The sequence below is a fragment of the Saccopteryx bilineata genome, chromosome 4 (assembly GCF_036850765.1).
Source record: "Saccopteryx bilineata isolate mSacBil1 chromosome 4, mSacBil1_pri_phased_curated, whole genome shotgun sequence".
Classification (NCBI taxonomy): domain Eukaryota; kingdom Metazoa; phylum Chordata; class Mammalia; order Chiroptera; family Emballonuridae; genus Saccopteryx; species Saccopteryx bilineata.
The window spans coordinates 97,855,528-97,870,665 of NC_089493.1; the positions used below are offsets into that span (position 1 = coordinate 97,855,528).

General features: G+C 34.4%; 1 pseudogene; it reads right to left on the reverse strand.

Moving 5' to 3' along the window:
• Positions 1–3,592: 3,592 nt before the first annotated feature.
• The window catches only part of LOC136335508 (activator of 90 kDa heat shock protein ATPase homolog 1 pseudogene), an 81,838-nt pseudogene continuing 70,292 nt past the window's right edge, over positions 3,593–15,138 (reverse strand).

Here is a 15,138-nt window from a genome sequence, read left to right on the forward strand (position 1 = left end):
GTTTCTTTAGCTTCTGATTTTAGGGTCATCATCTTGGGCTTGATAGCTGTGCACTGTGTGATGCCAACACTATGATTTGTAGCCCCCTAAAGTTGTGCAACAAGACTTCCCTAACTGATCACTAACTGTTCTATTTTTCTATCACAGAACTCTTTCTGATCCTTTTCTTTGTTTCTCTTGTTCTTGTTTCTGATAGTTTGATCATGAATGTGGAGCCCTCATGAATGGGATTAATGTCTTTATAAAATGTGACATAATAGAGATGACTTCTCTATCTATGCCATAGAACACAAGTATAATATGACCATCTGTGAATTAGGAAGAGGGCCTTTCCCAATAATCTGACTGTATTTGTGCCTTGACCTTAGACTTCTAGCCTCCAGAACTATGAAAAATGAATATTTGTTGTTTAAGCCATCCAGTTTATGTTACTCTGTTATAAAAACTGGAATTAAGATAGTCTGTCTCTGGAGTTCAGATGACCTGGAAATGCTGAGCTGTCAGGTGTCAGAGTAGCCAACTGAGATGATAAGCCAGAATGAAAGTAACCATCAAACATTTAATTACTTACTGTTATAGCATAAACCAGAAGTAAACCAGAGAAAACACGGGCTCTGTCCTATTCCATTTTCCCCTTGAAAAACACAATGGTCAAGGATCAGGTTGATTAGCACAGAAGGGGAGGCTGACTACTGAAGCCTTGAACTAAATGTTCCTGCAGTTTTATGGACCTGAGGGATGGGAGAAGGGGGAAAAGAAAAAGACTGAGAGTGGAAAGTACTGAATACTGATTCAGATGGGAAAATGTGTCTTTGAATTTCCATACTTTTACCCCCCATAAGGTGTTATAGGGAGAGGAATGTGGAGAAAGCCTCAGCTCCAGAGGAATGTGGAGAAAACTTCTTGGTAATGAAATCTTGAAATGAAGGTTCCTGGGCTAATGGCGGATGTGCGTAAGAGCATGGCTAGATGGGGGGTGGGGATTGAGACAATGACTGCAGCTCCCTTTATAAGGCAATGCATTAGCTGTGTACCAGCTCTGGTGTCAAGAGAGTAGCTTTCACCCACAAAGCTTTTGTAATTGCTTACTGTCGGATTTAAAAATCACATATAGATTTTTTAAACAGGAGCCAGACTCCTCAATATCCCTAGAAGTTATCATTTTAATATACTATATGTTACAACTATATATTTTATTTATTTTCTATATCTGTCTACTAGCTTATAAGCTTCATTGAAGGCAGGGGAATTTCCTTGTTTTCTATTGTATTGCTAATGTATAGAAAAGTACCTGGCATATAAATAAATAATAATTATATTAAAAAGTACCTGATAATTAATAAATATTTGTTCAATGAGTGAAATTAGTTTTATTTTACATCTGAATTTCTGTCTTTGCAATAAAACCGTAACATTTTGTGAGAATAAAATGTTGACACATATTTTTTTCTTTAATGTTTATCCTAATTATCTAAATTAGATAGTTTAGCAGTTAAAAATATTCTTCTCTAGATTAGTTTGTAATTTTTACCCTGCATCTTATGGTAACATTTTAGAATTACAAATGCTGAGTGTAGTCCCCTCTTTATTTAAAAATTTGAAATATTTTGTTGCAGTCCTATTTGTTTAGTTCTCTTTTGTTTCCCTTGCCCAAGGAGATGTATCAGAAAAAAATATTGCTACAATAAATGTCTGAAATTTTATTGCCTATGTTTTCTCCTGGGAATTGTAAGGTTTTGAGTCTAACATTTAAGTCTTTAATCCATTTGAGTTTATTCTTTTGTATGGCGTATGACAGTGGTCTAGTTTCATTTTTTTTTTTCATGTATCTGTCCGATATTCCCAACACCATTTATTGAATTAACTATCTTTACTCAATTATATGTCTTTGCCTCCTTTGTCAAAAATTAATTGGTTATCAAGGCATAGGTTTATTTCTGCATTCTCTATTCTGTTCCATTGATCTATCTATATCTATATCTATATATATCTATCTATATATATATATATATATATATATATATATATATATATATATTTCTTTTTATGTTAGTACCATGCTGTTTTGGTTACTATGACCTTCTAGTATAGTTTTGTATCAGGTAACGTGATTCCTTTAGCTTTGTTCTTCTTTTTTAAGATTGCTATGGCTATTCAGGGCCTTTTGTGGTTCCATAAAAATTTTTGGAATAATTACTCTAGTTCTGTGAAATACGCCATTGGTATCTTGATAGGAATTGTGCAGAATGTACAGATTGCTTTGGGTAGTATGGACATTGTAATGCTGTTAATTCTTCTAATCCATGAATACAGTATATGCTTCCACTTATTTGTATCTTCTTCAGTTTCTTTCTTGAGTGTCTTATCATATTTAAAGAATGGGTCTTTTACATTCTTGGTTAAAAAGCTTTTGCACAGCATATGAAACCAACAAAATGAAAAGACAAGCCACTGAATGGGAGAACATATCTGCCTATATATCAAATAAGGGGTTAATATCCAAAATATATGAAGAACCTATACAACTGAACACCAAAAATGAACAATCCAATTAAAAATGGGCAGAGGACCTACAAATGGCCAATAGGCCTGTGAAATGTTGCTCACCATCATCAGAGAACTGCAATGAAATATTACCTCACATTTGTCAGAATGGTCATTACCAATAAATCAAGAAACTAGTGTTGGTGAGGATGTGGAGAAAAGGGAACCTTGTGCACTGTTGCTGGGAATGCAGACTGGTGCAGCCACTGTGCAAAGCAATATAGAATTACCTCAAAAATTAAAAAATGGAACTAACTGCCTTTTGACCAGCAGTCCATTTCTGGGAATACTATATGTGAAGAAACCTAAAACATTGATTTGAAAAAATAGATAAATCCCTATGTTCATTGCAGCATTATTTACAGTAGTCAAGATCTGGAAGCTCGAGTGCCCATAAGTAGATGAGTGAGTGGATAAAAAATCTGTATTACATTTATACACTGCAGTACTACTTGGTCATAAAAAAGAAGAAATTGTACCCTTTGTGACAGCATGGAGGGACATGGAGAGCATTATGCCAAGTGAAATAAGCCAGTCAGAAAAAGAACAGTACCTTATAATTTCACTCATATGCGGAATCTAATGAACAGAATGACCTAACAAGCAAACTAGTGACAGACTCATAGATAGAGAGCAGGCTGACTACTGTTGGCAGAGGGAGGGCAGTGAAAGGGGCTGGGTAGAGGGATTGAGAAAAAAAAATTTAAAAAAAATTAAGAAAAAACTCTTGGACAGGGATAACAGTGTGGTGATTGCTGGGATGGGGAGGGAGATGGAATAGGGTATTGGGGGCACAAATGGTAATAGGCAGAGACTTGACTTTTGAACACACAATATAATGATGTGTCATAGAATTGTGTGTCTGAAATCTGTATAATTTGGTTAATCTATGTCACCCCAATAAATTCAATAAGGAGAAAAGAAGAAAAAAATGATTTAAATATGCAACTAAATATAAATTAAGTCAATTATTTATAAAAGCAATAATAGCATATATAATGCAAAATAGTGTATTGTTATTTAAAAACTACTTCACCCGCTGCTGGCCTTAAAATAAGTATGTACCATAGCTGAAGGTCTGTTTGATGCCCTCGAAGAATAGCACTGCCAGCCCTGCTGTGTCCTCTCCTTCTCAAGGACAGTGATGCCTCTGTCTTCCATTCTTTTCACTGTAGGTTAAGGTGATGGTGGCAAAGTGTCCTGCTGGCCAAGATTTAAATCTCCACTTCATCACAATATGTTTCTCAAGGACCAGATCAGTGAATTCTCCACTGATGTTGCCATCTCCTAGGTGAAACTTCCTACTTTTGTATGCTTCTAACATTACAACAGCCTGAGTAAAGGCCTGAACCAGCTCATGGGTGGTAAACACTCTAGAGTTCTTCTGGTAATGTCAGAAAGGTGTCTCTAAGGGTGATCTGACAAGTGATGATTTGTGTACCAATGTCCATTCTGGGTATTTGAAGAAGCAGATTTACTCTTGTGCTACTCAGTTTTCAGTGCTGGCTGACCAGTTGGGTCTACTGCTTGCTAGCCTACTCTAAATATTTTTCTGTCTCTACAATTGCATTATGGCATAAGCTAATTTTATTTTTTATTTTTTTAATTTTATTTTTCAATTAAAGTTGACTTTTAATGTTATATTAGCTTTAAATGTACAGCATAAACAGATATTTATACAACTTATAAAGTTGTATGCTACTAATAAGTTGAGTATCCACCTGGTATTATAGTTACTTCAATATTATTAGCTATATTTCCTGTGCTATGCTTTTATCCTCGTGACTATTTAGTAACTGCCAGTTTGTACTTCTTAATCCCTTCACTTTTTTCATCCATTCTCCAGCCCTCTTCCCATCTGGCCACTGTCCATTTTTCCTCTTTATCTATGAATCTGTTTTGCTCAGTTATTTTGTTCTTTAGATTCTACATATAAGGGAAATCATGTGGTGTTCTTTTCTTTGTCTGACTTGTTTCACTTAGCATGATACCGTCTAGGTTAATCCATAATGTCTCAAATGGTAAGGTTGTATTTTTTTGTGTGGCTGATTACTCTTTTCTTGTATAGACTGTGTACCATTTGTTTTTCATCCAGTCTTTTGATGGGCACTTAAGTTGCTTCCATAACTTGACTATTGTAATTAATGATGCTATGAACATATCTTTTTAAATTAAAGTCGTCCCTCACCATATTGCAGTTCACTTTTTGCAGTCTCACTGTATCATGGATTTTAAAATTGTGTATATCTAATTTTGTATTGTGGATTTTTCAGTATATCATGGGATTTTGCGATATATAGGTATTTTAATATATTTATTATTTTAATTATTTTGCACTAAAATATGCATATTCTAGCATAAAAAGTAGAAACTATATAGAAAATATAAAAATATATAAAAATATTAACTAAAACATATTAGTATTCACTGTTGAGTACCCATATAGAATTTTATATGTTGTTAAAATTACTTAGGTTTAAGAGTGTAGAAAGTGTTTAAGAGCATAGGAAGTGTTTATAAGGGTGTGGGAAAAGTTAATAATAGTGTTGGAAAGGTTTATAAGGGTGTGGGAAAGATTTATAAAACCTTAAAAATATATAAATAATAAATGAATATAAGGTTGCTACTTTGCGGATTTTCACCTATTGCAGGGGGTTCTGGAACCTAATCCCCACAATAGATAAGGGACCACTGTATTTTTTTTTTTGGATTTCTTCAGATAAATACCTGAAGGTAGTTCTATTTTTTTAAGTTTTTTTTCTTCTTTTTTGAGTGAGAGGAGGGGAAATAGAGAGACACAGTCCTGCATGTGTCCTGACTGGTACCCACTGGGCAACCCCCATCTGGGGCCATACTTGCAACCAGCTATTTTTAGCACATGAGGCAGAGGCTCCAAAGGAGCCATCCTCAGTGTTTGTGGCAAACACGCTCTAAACAATTGAGCCATTGCTGCAGAAGGAGAAGAGAGAGAGAAAGAAAGAGAGAGAAGAGAGTTGGAGAGGGGTAGAAAGCAGATGGTTGCTTCTGTGTGCCCGGACTGGGAATTGAATTCAGGACCTCCACACACCATGCAGATGCTCTACCACTGAGTCAACTGGCCAAGGCCAGTTGTTCTATTTTTAGTTATTTGAAGAACTTTCATACTGTTTTCAATAGTGGTAGCACCAATTTGCAATTCCACCAACACTGTATGAGGCTTCCCTTTTCTCTATACCTTTGCCAACACTTGTTGATTTATTGATACTAACCATTTTGACAGGTGTGAAGTGATACCTCATTGTGGTTTTAATGAACACTTCTCTGATGACTAGTGACATTGAACATCTTTTCATATCTTCTGGCCATCTGTACATACTTTTTGGAGAAATTGCTATTCAGGTTCTCAGTCCATTTTTAATTGTATCTGTTTTCTTGGTGTTAAGTTGTATGAGTTCTTTATATATTTTGGTAATTAACTGCATATCATTGGGTGTATCATTGGCAAATATCTTTTTCTATTTGGTAGATTGCCTTTTCATGTTGTTGATGGTTTCTTTTGCTGTGAAAATACTTTTTAGTTTGATGTAGTTTCATTTGTTTTTCTTTTGTTTCCCTTCCACAAGAAGATAGATCCAAAAAATATTACTAGAGCAGTGTCAAGGAATTTACTCTAAGAGTTTTATGGTTCTCAGTCTTAGAATTAAATCTTTATTTTGAGTTTATTTTTGTATATGGTCTAAGAAAATGGTTTATTTCATTTCTTGCATGTATCTGTCCAGTTTTCCCAACACCATTTATTGAAGAGATAGTCTTTACCCTGTTGTATATTCTTCCCTTCTTTGTCATAGAATAATTGACCATATAGATGTGGGTTTATTTTTGTGCTCTTTCTTGATCCATTGATCTATGTATCTGTTTTTATGCCATTACTATGTTCTTTTGATTACTATAGCTTTGCAGTATTTTGATATCAGGTAATATGATGCTTCCAACTTTGTTTTTTCTCAAGATTGCTGAGACTATTTGGGGTCTTTGGTTCCAAATAAATTTTAGGATTTCTTTTTAGTTCAGTTCTGTGAAATATGACATTGGTATTTTGATAGAGATTGCATCAAATCTATCGATAGAAAAACAGTCTCTTTCTCTCCCACCTCTTTTCCCTCCCTTTATCTCTTTGTGTCTGTAGATAAAGGTATAGTTACAGATATATATATATATATATATAATATATATATATATACATATACATATACACAGATGTATATTCAAATTGGTTGTTTCTCTGGGGAACCCTGTTTGCTCTCTTTAGGAACCACTATATTTTATTGGTGTTCCACTTAATTAGTATGTGGTTCCCAAGTAGACACAGTACTCTAAATATCTTCTTACCAATGTAAGGTACAGGAATATTGTTGACTTCCTTGCTAAATACTGTCTGTGTAAATGCAATAAAAGTGTACAGTGTATTTGTTGGCTCATATTAAATCTCACATTAATTAAAAAAATTGTTTAATTTTAGCACCTGGATTGTTCTAGGAATTGTGTTAGGATCTGTAATTTCTTTTCCTTTTATAGTTTCTGCTATCTTGTATTTATGAGGTTAATTTTTTAAACTGGAGTTATTAGACTTTATCTTTTAGAATTACTTCTTTTCCAATTTGATCCATTGTTCTAACCTGTATAATGAAAATATATTAATTATTTAGTCATGTTTTTTTCATTCAATATTTTACTATTTCTTCAAACTGGTACACATTTTTCTAGGTCGACATTCATTTTTTAACTCAAAATTGTGAATAAGCTTACAACAGGTTAAAAAGTGAGTCATGTATTCATCATGGTTAGAGAATAATTGTTATACTACCGCATATCCACATGTTTTACTAACATCTTTTCCACATCTATCTTGTCCAAAAAGACATCAACAGAACACACCATTAAATGTTTCATTGAAATGCCAATTCATTATGTCTATATAATTTAATTAATTTGGTATAATTTATTCTTAGTGAACTTAAAGTGGCTCTTGGTGATTGCCAGTTCCTATTTTAGGTGTTCATGAGCCATCTGTCTAATTATATGTCTTGGAATTTTGCTGGGAATTGATAGAACTCTTTATGATGTGTAATTTCAGTATGCACACTTTAATTTTACATGAAATTTAGAAAATATTGACCTTTATACTATTTTTTAACATCCTTTTCAGTCACCATGCTCATCTAGGTACTGCTAATATTAATGTGGTAATTATATGTAGAATAAGTGTTGTCTTGTGGTACACAAGAGCAGGGATACAATTGTATTTCAGAAAGGAATTACATATTAGTTCATTTGAATAGAACCCAGTAAGTTCTCTCTAGCTGTTATTTCTGTTTTCCTTTTCCCATCACCATTTTTTCTCTTCTTCTTCCTCCTTTTATTTTTTTTGTTTTATTTTTATTATTATTATTTTGTATTTTTCCAAAGTGAGAAGCAGGGGGAGGCAGACAGACAGACTACTTACTACATGCTCCCGACCAGGATCCACCAAGCATGCCTACCATGCAGTGATGCTCGGCCCATCTGGGCCATTGCTCCACTGCAACCAGAGCCATTCCAGCGCCTGAGGTGAGGCCATGGAGCCATCCTCAGCACCTGGGCCAACTTTGCTCCAGTGGAACCATGGCTGCAGGAGGGGAAGAGAGAGATAGAGAAAAATGACAGGGGGAACTGTAGAGAAGCAGATGGGTGCTTCTGTGTGCTCTGGCTGGGAATCAAACCCAGGACTTCCATACTTCAGGCTGACACTCTACTGCTGAGCTGACTGGCCAGGGCCCCGCCTCCTTTTTGCAGAGTATATTTCTATGTTTCCCAATTTAGAAGTAGATAACTACCAGTAAATCTCAAATTTATATTTGCTTTGTTTCAGGAAGTGGTCTATTTTAGGTTGAAACCACTTATTCCATATTCTATGCAGGAAGGGGTTTTTGCCTGACCAGGCTGCGGACCAGTGGACAGAGCATCGGACTGGGACACAGAGGACCCAGGCTCAAAACCTGGAGATCACCAGTTGAGCATGGGCTCATCTAGCTTCAGTGCGGGCTCATCTACCTTGACTGCAGGCTCACCAGCTTGAAGCCCAACGTTGCTGGCTTGAATAAAGGATCTCTGGCTCAGCTGAAACCTCTTGGTCAAGGCACATATGAGAAAGCAATCAATGAACAACTAAAGGAGCCACAACAAAGAATTGATGCTTCTCATCTCTCTCCCTTCCTGCCTGTCTATCCCTATCTATCCCTCTCTCTGTCTCTGTCCCTATCACCAAAAAAAAAAAAAATGTGTGTGTGTGTGTGTGTGTGTGTGTGTATGTTTATTTATTTTTGTCTCACTTGGTTTTAAGTTTTCTATGTCTGGATTAATCAGTGTTGTCAGGAGATTGAGTTATATTATATGAACATGAATGCCTTGTTAATCATGTATATAGTAGGAGGTATGAATTTCCAGAACTAGAGGCAATGTATAGCCCAGTAGGTATGCATTTTATACAGTGTCTCATTTAGGTATCCAGAGATAAGAAACTATGGGTAGCCTCAATACTTGAGGCCTGGAATTAGAAAGGCAGTATCTGAGGCTACTCCAATTCTTTCTTGGCATTTCTAGTTCTTTGTCTATACTTCTCTCTATATGCATACTTTATCATCTTGCTGCTGTCAGAATACTTGCACTTTATGGTTAGTTATGGCCTTTGTTCCGCCATGATGTCAGTGTACAAAATGACTAATAATTGCCATAATACTGACCCTGGCTTGACTTAAAATGACTTCTTAGTTCTACTTACCTTTATCTGACTGGTTACTATTTCTGAGTCTCTTAGTTTAGATTCTAAAGAGAGAATCTTCTGAGTTACTAGTTTCCAGTGGATCAGTTAGGATTTTTTGTTAGATGCCCACTGCTGAGAAGAGAACAAGGGCAGGGAAAACCTATTAATGTTTTTAAAAATACAGAATAAAATTTATCCATAAACTCTAATATTTACAACTTCTTATAGGTATAACCATCTAGTGACTTTTATTTACATTTGGTTTATCCTTACATGTATAAAGGTATGATTTCATCATAGAGAATGTAAGCATCAATTAATTTACTTATTTGCTATTTTTTGTTAATATAAAATGATAAATGTCAAGTACTCTAATTTATGATTTCTCTTTATTTTTATTTTTTAAGTGAGAGGAGGGAAGGTAGTGAGACAGACTCCCAATGTGTCCCGTGGGGATCCACCAAGCAACCCCCATCTTGGGCCTATGCTCGGATCAACCGAGCTATCCTCAGTCCCTGAGGCCAACGCTTGGACCAGTCAAGCCTCTGGCTGTGAGAGGGGAAGAGAGAGAAAAGGGGGAGAGGGAGGGGAAGAGTAGCAGATGGTCACTTCTCCTTTGTGTCCTGACCAGGGATCAAACCTGGGATGTTGCATGCCAGGCCACGCTCTATTCACTGAGCAAACCAGCCAAAGTCGATATATTTTTAAAACTGCTTTGTACATGCTGACAGGTATTTTTATTATCTTAGTAACTCTATACTGGATCTTATATTTCTTAATTTTTCTTTTTCTCCCTGAATCTCAGTTTTCTCATCAGTAAAATGGATATAGAAACACCACTATGTGAATAACTCAGCATCTTGTTTCCACGTAAATGATGTTCAAAAATATATTCTTTCCCTCTATCATAGTATATGCACATAAATATACATAGCTATATCTTTCCCTTTTGTTTCTACCTTGTAGCTATTTATAATTTTCTTAGCAGAATTTGTTTTTTTTTTTTTGAGGCTTCTAGTCCTTTTAAAAGACTAAGATTGTGAAGTCACTCAGCTCTTCCTTCTAAAATTTTTGAAATATGCCTTTCTAAAGTACAAGGTACCTGTCAGACTGTGCTGAGTGTTTCCTTTCTTGGCTATTTCAAGCACTAAGATGACAAGTTGACTTTCTCCCAAGGTTCCTGTCACTTAAATTTTATGATCCAGTTTTTTCTTTTGGTCAAAGTTAAGTCCAGAGAAATAGTCCCTCATTGCTTCATCAACCAGCTGAGGGCTGAAATTTTCAGTGAAATGAGACATCTAGCAGATGTCTGATTCATTGACATCTTAGCTATGGCCTGCCTATCTCTAGTTCATTCTTACATTAAAGTTATTTATGCCTCTCAGTCTTTTAATACTCAGTGTATTATATAGTGCACTATTTCAAACTCTGGTCAGAGAATACAATTTTATGGTCTATGAGTATTCTAACGAAAATTAAAATTTTTTTGTTTTATTTTTATAACAATCTAAAAGCTAAAACATTGATTTGATCTTGTGAAAAAGATAGAGTAATACTAATTTGTTATTGGCTAATGAAAAAAGAATAGATTCAGGAAGAGAAAGAAGAGGTGAAGATAGAAAAATACTGAAAAAGAGAATGTGATGGAGAAATAAGGAGGGAAATAAATGAAAATACAAAGGAAGGTAAATTCAATATGAACTGAGATTAGTAAAACCTAAAATAATTTTATATAACACAATTAAATGAAGATAGAATATGTACTTGATCACTTTCTAATATTTTATTTTCTTGTAACTTTTTGTTTTTTTCCATGACTACTTTTAGGGTCAGAAATATTTAGATTATTAAGTAATTATTACTACTAGTGTGTACAGATACTAGTTAAAATTTCAAAAGAGGCATACTTAGGTAATAAACTTGAATATAAATGCAAACATTTTATGGCAGAGTATGTGATTTTATTGTCAAAAATTCAGGTTCCAAAAGATACCAGTTCACAATTTATTATGATAATTGAGTAATATAACTTAAAAATGTTGTTTAACGGCCCTGGCTGGTTGGCTCAGTGGTAGATCATTGGCCTGGTGTGTGGAAGTCCCAGGTTCGATTCCCAGCCAGGGCACACAAGAGAGGTGCCCATCTGCTTCTCCACCCCTCCCCCTCTCCTTCCTCTCTGTCTCTCTCTACCCCTCCCGCAGCCAAGGCTCCATTGGAGCAAAAGATGGCCTGGGCGCTGGGGATGGCTCCTTGGCCTCTGCCCCAGGCACTAGAGTGGCTCTGGTCGCGATAGAGCGATGCCCCGGATGGGCAGAGCATCTTCCCCTGGTGGGCGTGCCGGGTGGATCCCGGTCGGGCACATGCGGGAGTCTGTCTGACTGAGTCCCCATTTCCAGCTTCAGAAAGATTAAAAAAAAAAAATGTTGTTTAACTTTATAAGTAATCATGAATAAAATTAAAAATAAGATATAGTTCATCTAAAGCAATGGAGAAATAAAAGTAGAATAAAGTAGAGCACTTAGAAAAGTTGACTGAAATAAAATAAATATGAACAAGATAATTATATTTATTAAAACACAATTAGAGTTTAAGTCAATTTTTTAAAAATACCTATATGCTGTTTATAGGGGATGTTTGAAAAACAAATTGATTAAAAATATAATTTTATTTAAAATGCTAATAATAAATATGAAATTGTATTAATAGTATTAATATTAAGTGAATAAAGTCATTTTAGTTGGGTGAAGTTTAAAACCAAGGGGTCACTGAACTATTAATGAGAGTTTTTTGTAAGGTGCCCTGGTAAAACATTAATATGTAAAAATTAGCTGAAAGAAACCAAAACCACAAAATCTATAATGAACATAAAGAAAAATGCATTTGATAAGGACAACAAAAACCCCATAATGTAAGTATAATAAACTGAACAAGAAGTGTAAATATTATAACACTAGTGGGTCATCACATCTGTGGAGAAAAATCATGATTTTGGGAGAGTTTTAACTATTTGAAAATAAGTCAACTTATATCTGTTTTTAATATGTCCAAAATATAAATTAAATTTAGGATGAAATAGTGATCTAATTGGTTAAATAATTTTGAGATACACAACCAACAATATTAGACGCTAGGAGATTTATAATAAGAATATTTTAAAAGTCCTAAGCTTTTTTTCACCAGTGAGGTTTGCCTAATATAATCTAACAATTTTTTCCCTGCTTATTTAATAATGGAATATTTTCCCACATAATAATATTCTATTAACTAACTATGTAACTAAAACTACTCTGACATAACCTAGGCAAATGCTGTGCTGGAGACAAAACTGATCACTACTGTCATTGTCACTTTTTCTTTTTTAATGGAAGAGATAGCTATGCTATACAATGAGATACAAAATGCCTACATTTTAGAATGAATGTTGCCCAAATCATTACTGGTTTGCTGATAATAAGTTATGTACTTGAGAAACCCAAGGGGAACAACTGAGAATCTATTGGACCTGATAAGTGAGCTCCATGAAATGGCTTCTTATACTCAATATAAGAATTCACTATTATTTCTTTATACCAACAAGAAACAATTAGAAAATTTGACAAAAATATCCCATTTATGATATCACTGGAACTAAACTTCATGAGAAATCTTGTAGGACTGTATATTAAAACAAAGTAAAATTTTGCAAAACTATATTTAAAGACAAACAAAACATCACTAAATGTAGTGGCATGAGTGGCAATAAATATCTACTCTCCTATTCTAATTCTTCCTAGCCCACTTTTTCAGTTTAATCGAAAGATCTCTCTTTAAAATGAATTGTTTAAGAAAAAGGTAATCAACAGAGTAAGGTTAACTTCCTGCCAAGTTTCTTCTATCAGAAAAGAAATATTCATCTTTCATTGCAGTCAGACAGGGGATTAAGGGTCTAATTTTAAATAGGGTTAGTAAATTGATTTCCTTCCCTTATAGTTTAGGTGTCCTTTAAACCACTCATTTTTCTGTTGCTCATTAGCTGGACAAGTCTGTGTATGGGCCCCTCAGTGATATCCGTCCCTACTTTAGGTCACTGTATTGGGATGGGGTTCCTAGGATACCATGTCTTTGGCTCTCTTTTACCTATTTTTCTATTGTCCTTCTCTCATTTTTTTGTGCAGGAGCTGTTCAAGGAGCCCTGTTCTTCATCAGGAGGGTATAGATTTGGTGGTTCCCTGGAAAGGGGTGAGTTCAGGGTCTACTTTCACTGCCTTCTTGAACCCTTTTACAAAACATTGAAAATTCCATAACAAATAGAATTTTCTGGTTATTTTTTTCAAAAGAGAAAAATCATAATATATTGCAGAGGAATTCCATTAAAGATTAATTAATACCTATCATTTTTCATTGCACCAAAGTTTCTTTATAATTTTAGCCAAAACTTAAACCATTTTTCTTGTGGGTAAACCTTGATAAAATACTTTAACATATACTTTGAAGATTATAGTCAAATAACCAAGGAAACACTAAATAATAAACGTTTTAAAATATGCAAGTGGACCTACGTATCAAAGAAAACAATGGTGCATAATATAGAACCATATATATATATATAATTTACTATGTAACATTGACTTCTCAAGCAAGATACATGAAGGGATAAAATATTTAATAAATGGTATTGGGTGAATTTGATAGCCATTTGGATAAAAGTAACTTTTAACACCTCTTATCTTTATCATAAACATTAAAGTTAAACAAATACAAATGACTTACAATTGGAGCACAGTTCATAATATAATATTGTCATGTGCTTACAGTTTGTGGACTCACTTGTTTTACAATTAAGAGCTTGCTAGGTAGAGAACATGTGTCAGACAAATACATGTGTGTTTACAGGGTGTGGCACATGGGGGTTAAGGTAGTGTGTACATTTGTACAATTTTATACTGAAGTTATCTGCAAACCTGCTTTGAAAATATACAGATGTGAACCACACCCTTCCTAATCATTGACTCCATCATAAGAACTTCACTCACATGGTTTGTTGTGAAGGTTGCACAACAAATAGTCTAACTTAGTTACAAAGTCTATCACTGATAGAGTGATTTACAATTTTTACATATATAACGCACTTTATGTGTTTAACTGAACAAGTAATTTAAACTTCACAAGCTTCAGTATCCTTGTATATGTAACACGAACAATAAAACATTTCTCGTTGGAATTAAATAAGACTGCATATGTAAAATATATTGGCACATAGTAGGCATATAAATATGAATTTTCTTCAATTTCCCTCTTGCCTGAATGGCCTATCTACTCCCTCTGAATGCTTAATATAAAGTAGCTGTAGGTTAATCTGAGTCTATCCCATGCAAACAATTGATTTTAATCTTTCAGATGGGACAAATGGAAATTAATTCTTTTGTTTTCCTTTTTTGATGTTAATCAATTAAAGCAATTAACCTGAAGAGTCCCCCAACAGCTATTTTTGTGTGGCTGTTCATAATATTTTAAGCAGTGGAACAATGAAAGAACCCTAAATCTAACACCCCATTTTGCTTATGTGTCTAGCTTACTGAGAAGAATATGTGTACCATATTGAAAATTCAGAAGCCTACTTTCACGTTTCTTTCTCTCTAATGAAGATTTGCTATTCTAAAGAAAACTAAGTGCCACCTTTTGAAAAACATTTACTACTATATAAATGGTTAATGGATAATTTTATCACTAGCAAAATTACCAATTTGTGATATTTGGAATCAAATTCTAGACTAGCCTACTAACCTTTATCAACACTCAGGAGACTCCAGAAATATTTCACTCAAGCTTTTATGTTT